This window comes from Lathyrus oleraceus, chromosome 6 (genome assembly GCF_024323335.1).
Source record: "Lathyrus oleraceus cultivar Zhongwan6 chromosome 6, CAAS_Psat_ZW6_1.0, whole genome shotgun sequence".
Lineage (NCBI taxonomy): Eukaryota > Viridiplantae > Streptophyta > Magnoliopsida > Fabales > Fabaceae > Lathyrus > Lathyrus oleraceus.
The window spans coordinates 23,370,901-23,377,558 of record NC_066584.1 but is presented as its reverse complement, the minus strand read 5'-3'; positions in this window follow the sequence as shown (position 1 = coordinate 23,377,558).

Genomic DNA, 6,658 nt, shown 5'->3' with positions numbered 1-6,658 from the left:
AAACTAGAAAACCCGTCCATAAACACTTCCATGTGCTTTTCGAGCACGTCGGTGAATATGGATGTCATACATCTCTGAAAAGTAGCAGGTGCATTACACAACCCTAATGGCATTCTCCTGTATGCAAAAATATCATAAAGGTTGGTGAATGTTGTCTTCTCTTAATCCTCGGGGGAAACAACAATCTGATTGTACCCCGAGTATCCATCCAGGAAACAATAGTATTCATGACCGGCGAGTCTCTCTAACATCTGATCAATAAAAGGGAGAGGAAAATGATATTTCCTTGTTGCGGTGTTAAGCCTCTTTTGTCAATACACACTCTCCATCCAGTAATTGTGTGAGTGAGGATTAAATCATTTTTCTCATTTAGAATCACTGTTGTTCCTCCCTTTTTTGGAACCACGTGTACGAGACTTACCTATGAGCTGTCAGAAATCGGATAAATCAACCCCGTGTCCAACAATTTCACCATTTCCTTTCTCACCACCTCTTTCATTGTTGGATTTGGTGTTCTTTGGGGTCGTACCATTGGTTTGTGAACATCCTCCATCAGTATCTTATGCATGCATATTGTGGGGCTAATCCCTTTAAAATCTTTAATGGTCCATCCCATGACACTTTTGTATTTCTCCAATACATGTACCAATCTCTTTTCTTCTGGTTCCTTGAGCTCAGAGCTTATTATTTCCAGATAATTTTTCTCAGAATCTAGATAGACATACTTCACATTATCCGGTAACTGCTTCAATTTTGCACCTGTCTCAGATTCCTTTTTGTTCTCAGCTTCCAATGGAACTCTTAAATCCTCCCACTGGTGTGGTTTTGATATCACCCGTTGAGGTTGTGCTTTCAACATGGTTAACACTTATTTCTCTTTTTTATCCTTATTTTACTCTATTTCTTAGGTTGATAAACTGAGAACTCTTTCCAAAGGTAATTTAGGAATTTGGCTCTTAACAGAGTGGCTTACTACTGTTTCTAGCACCTCAAATGATCTACTTATTCCCACATCATCTTTGTACTTCATAGAATTTCTAACATCAATTTTTAGCTCTTCATCATAAACCTTGAGGGTCATGGTTCCCTCCTCGATGCCCATCATGCAACTCCATGTTTCTAAGAAAGGTCTTCCTAAAATCAGAGGTATCTCTTCATCTTCAGGCATCTCAAGAATAATAAAGTCAACAGGAAACATAAACTTATCTATTTTCAATAGAACATCTTCTACTATACCATAAGGCCTTTTTACCGAGTGATCAGCAAACGGGAGTGTCATTTTGGTATCCTGAACTGAACCTATTCCCAACTTCCTATAGATGGACAATGGCATAAGGCTCACACTAGCTCCTAAATCAATTAATGCCTTCTTGAATTTTCTATCCCCAATTGTGCATGGAATAGTGACCGAACCCCTATCTTTCTTTTTTTCCGGAATCTTCATACCTTGCAAAATAGCACTACAAGTTTTTGTCATAAGTATAGGTTCAGTCTCAATGGTGCGTTTCTTGGAGATGATGTCTTTCATGAATTTGGCATATATAGGCATCTGCTCAAGTGCCTTATAGAATGGGATATTGATTTCAATCTTCTCAAAAACTTCTAAGAGCTTCTTAAAATTCTTTTCATGTTGATCCTTCTTCTTATTTCTATTAGGATAAGGGAGGTTGATGGTTGGCTTGAGCTCTTTCGGCTTTTCTTTCTCTACCACCTGTCGTGTGACTTTTGCTTACGGAACTTTATGGTTTTCTTTAATTTCTAGGTCTACTTCCATAAGATGGTCTTCTTCCCCTGATTTTTCTTTAGGGCCTTCAGTTGACTTACCACTCCTAAGTGTCAATCACTCACATTATTATGTTCTCTTGGATTAGTCATTGTTGCACTAGGGAGAGACCCTTGTGCCTAAGTACCTACTATTTGTTGGGCTATCTGACCCATCTAAACTTCCATATTTTTAATAGATTATGTAGTGTTCATTTGATTACTTCTTGTCTCTTCTTGAAATTGGGAGTTTTGAGATGCCATCTTTTCAATGGCTAATTTCCAATCTGCCTTCTTAGGAGCTTATTGTTGATATTATTGTTGGAACTGACTCTAATAGTTTTGTTGAGGTTGGTACTGCTGTTAATTTTGATACTGAATAGGATCCTGTTTTTGAACATTCCCCTGCTGGTCTTTCCAGGAGAAGTTTGGATGATTCTTCCAACCAGGATTATAAGTATTAGAGTAGGGTTGTTCTGCTTTAGAAAATTAACCTCTTTAATTTGTTGCACAATTGAAACACAATGTATGGCATAATGAGGTCCGCCATAAACTTCATAACTCACTGCTTGAACAGGTTGAACTTGAGCTACCTGTTGAGTACCTATATTCATTTCCTTGAGTCTTTTTTCAACTTTTGCCCCAACCTGGTCTTCTATCTTTATACTCTGAGTAGCTAGTTTCAAATTAATCTTTCCTTTTGGTTTGCTTATACTCCTATCATACAACACTAAGTCGTTATGTAAAATTAGATGAGCCACCGGCCTCTATATCAATAAGTTGTTTTGTCTTCAACCTGAGGGCATTAACAAACATTTGCATCTATTTAGTATGATCCAAGTTGTGATTAGGACAAGAAAACAATAATCTTTTGAATCTCTTGTATGCATAACATAATGATTCTTCCTCCTTCTGTTTAAAATTCATAATATCCTATATTTTTCTCAAAAAAAACAGAAGCAGGAAAATACTCATTAAGAAAATTCGTTTCCATCTCTTTCCAACTAGTGATACTTCCAACAGGAAGCGAATAAAACCATTCTTCTGCATCTTCAGCTAAAGTAAACGCAACGATTCTAAACTTTTTGGCTTCTTCAGAATGCCCCTCTATCTTCAAAGTAGTACTCATAGTAAGAAACTTTTGCAAATATTTATTTTCATCTTCATTTATTTTTCCTGTGAAAGGCCTCATCTCAAGCTGTCAGATAGTTGTTGGGTGTAATTGAAAATTTATTCCACATTCACCGGTTGGTTCACTATAGTCAGACGACCACCTGAGGAATTTTCTCTACCATAATCCCTAAGAAGTCTTTCTTCGGCAGCTTCGACCATAACCTCTTATTTTTCTTCTCTATCTGAATTTGTATATGTTTCAACTAAGCCATTTACCTCTTTATCAGCCAACCTTGCTTGCCTAAGCCGCACGTGCAACGATGTCTCTGATTATGTGTCAAAAGGAAAATCAACTGAGGGCTTTCCTCATATAAAAATGCTAAACATGTATTAGCAATAACCCAATAAGAATAGAAATAAAATACAATAATAATAAAAATGGAAATAAAATTTTAGTTGCAGAGCAAAAAAAAATTAACTAAAAATAAAATTGTAAACTCTATTATCTTTGGTAGTCCCCGACAACGGCGTCAAAAACTTGATCGAGAAATTAGCAAGAGTACTAATCTTCCAATGTAATAATAAGGGAAATTTTCCCAAGTATCAATCTCAAGGACTGCTTGACGATACAAAGTGCTTGTTTCAATTTAGTTAAACAAAAGACTTTTGAGGGTTTTGGATTGTTGGTTTTAAAAGTAAAAAATAAAGTGAAAAAGAAAGTAAAGACTGTAGTTGAACAGATTAAAAGATGTTATGAGTAAACATGTTAGGGAATGTGTATGATTGGATTCATCAACAACAATAAATTAACCTTGGAACAACTTAATTCAATGACATTGACTACCAGTTCTTAAGGGTGTTTACTCTTAAGTATTTAGTGAGAAAACCTTTAATCATTCAAATTAATCCCTATGTCCATAGTGAATCACAAATGAAGTTAAGCCTTATTTTAATCAAGAATATTCTGGTTTCCACAGGGTATCCCTAGGCCTAGGTGAACCTACTATGAATTATTCACAATTAAGCATTAATAATGGCGGTCAAACCTAAATATTAATCACAGATCAGACATGATTTTTCTGAAAGAAAAAGCATTAAGCACAAATTGTAAATAAGTCATATATATCATAAAATCAAAGTTATTACATGGTAAAATTCTAAATTTGTATCATAAATCCAAATCAGGGACACTCCCCTAGCATTGGGGGGTTTAGCTACTCATGGTGAAAAAGAAAAACATCAAAAAGAGTGTCGACATTATAACTTAATGGAAGAAAAGAGGCCTTCAACCATAAAAATTCATGAAAATCTTGATCCACCACGAATTCTCCAGTGCTTCAGCCTTCAAAACACATTATCTATACTCTAAAATTGTTGCCCCCATGGAAATTCGCATTTTGTGTGGCTAAAATAGACAAATTTGGGCTTTTTTCAGATCAGGTCCACTCATACGTGTATGGCCTCCTCCCATACGCATATGGATTTATTTCATGCTTACTCATACAAGTATGGCCCAGGGTAGGGCGTATGGCCCAACTGGAGCCATACGTGTAAGGCTTCTGCTGCGCAGGAGGACTTGACTTGACTGGTCTCATACGTGAATGGTTCTTCCCATACACGTATGAGCAGAGAGGCTTGTTTTCCACCCCCTCCTGTTGGTACGCGTATGTTAGGGGTGGGACTAAGTGGCCATACACGTATGAGAGCTCATACGTGTATGGACAGAAATCATGCTTTTTCTCCATTTTTTCTCCTGCTCATGCATTTGTCGTCCGATTTCTTCTCTGGTCCAGCTCCTTTTGATCTTTTGGTCCTGTAATCATATAAAACACTACCTCAAGCGTAGAAAATAGCTCAAAATTATCGAAACATTAGCAAATCAAACTTTTGTATAAATCTACATAAATAACTTAACCTACTGCCCAAACTCCCAGTAATTCACCTACTTTTGGCATTTAAATGACATCAAAACTAACATAAATGGTGATTTATCACTAGGTCCCTCTATGATTGGATCTGACCTCTCTCTAGATTCATGTACTATTTGAGAGATGCCCATGTCAAGCTATGTTGAAAACATTAGACCATTAACTTATCATTGAGAGAGTATGATGTCATCTTCCTGCAATATATTATCAGGTGAACCATTGGGCAACTAAGCCCCTTATATTTTTCAAAGTCTAGGACTTTGAATTTTGGAGGAAGGGTTACGTCAGGGACCAAGCACATATCTATAATCTCCAGCCTGAACATGTCATGCCCTTCGACAATTGTCAATCTCTTTTCTAAGATCTGATATTTTCTTTCAGATTCATCATTTTTTACTGTCAATTCATGATGGGTAACTTGAGGACCCGCAACGTGGAATACAAAAGGATGATCCTCAAAGGGACTTTGGTATGTTGAAAATCCAGCATGATACACCTCATTGACTATAGGGACTGGAACAAGATGCTGAATAGAGGGCCCTTGATCGGTGGTATTTACAAACGGAGGAGTATAATTGTGAGGTAAACCATAAATTTGACACTGGATGTTCACTCTTTGCACTGGTTGATGTCCAGTAGAGAAACCTAATGGAGTGATATCATTAGTATGCACATTTTACTGTGGATGATTTTCTTTGGTCATTAACACTTGCAGAGTCTCTAGGATTTTACCCATCGTACATTTGAGAAATTCAATCTCTTCCCTCATAACTTCTTGACCCCTTTCCAAGTTCTCCATCATTCTTTTCGAGTTAGCATGAGTTCCATAGGGATGTCGGGGAAACAACTTTTGTTAGATTTCTTAGGCTGGAAAGAAAGGAATGAGTTTCTTAATTTAGGAAAATGGTTATGTATGTTGATGCATTTATTTATGAAATGCAATGTCATGTTATGCATGGATGCAGAAAGGTATGATATGGTTTCAAACAATAGTTTCTCAAGATTGCTTTCCATATATTGATCAAGGTGGTTTTAGGGTTTAAAGGTTCCTAGAGTTACGAACCTTATTCGAACTTTCAACGCAATAATGGGCTAGCAATATCATGATGAAAATCCAAATAGATCTACTATAAGTGAGATCTTCGTAATGTTCCAACGAGGTGTAGACCGCTCGGTATAATACTACACAATCACTGATCCTAATTACAGGTTTCTTTGTTCAAGAGGTTATTAGAGTCACAGATCTTAATCAAAACTTCCAACACAATTATGGGCTAGCCACACCGTGAAGAAAATTACGAATAGATATACTTTAGGTAGAGTCTTCATACTGTTCCAACGAGGTGTAGACCCCTCGCTTTAATATTACACAACTTTTGATTCTAAGGTTATACTCAAAACTCGGGTACAGAGCTTATCTCACATAATATATCAAGCATATAGAGCACCCATCACAATATTAGACAACCAACTGATAGGTAACATAGATAACACAATAAGATAAAGAGAAAAATATGGAATAAAGGAAATAAAAAGACATTAACATTCATCGCAAGTTGAACTAAATTAGGCTAGACTCTCTCTTGCAAGAGAAATAGTCCCCAACTGTCGCATCTCGAAAAATACAAGCCTCCGCAAACTTTATTTATTCCAAATATGGAAAGGGGAATATCAATAAAACCCTTGAAAGAGAAAAAAAGATATTCGTCACAATCAAATTTGAGTTTGGGAGTCGATTACGAAAGGGGAATGTATAAGCACCCCTCACGTCCGTTGTACTCAACGGGAACCATTGAGTTGGATTTACGATTGAATGTAAGCTTATGTTAACTGTTTTCTTCGAGTGATTAAAATTT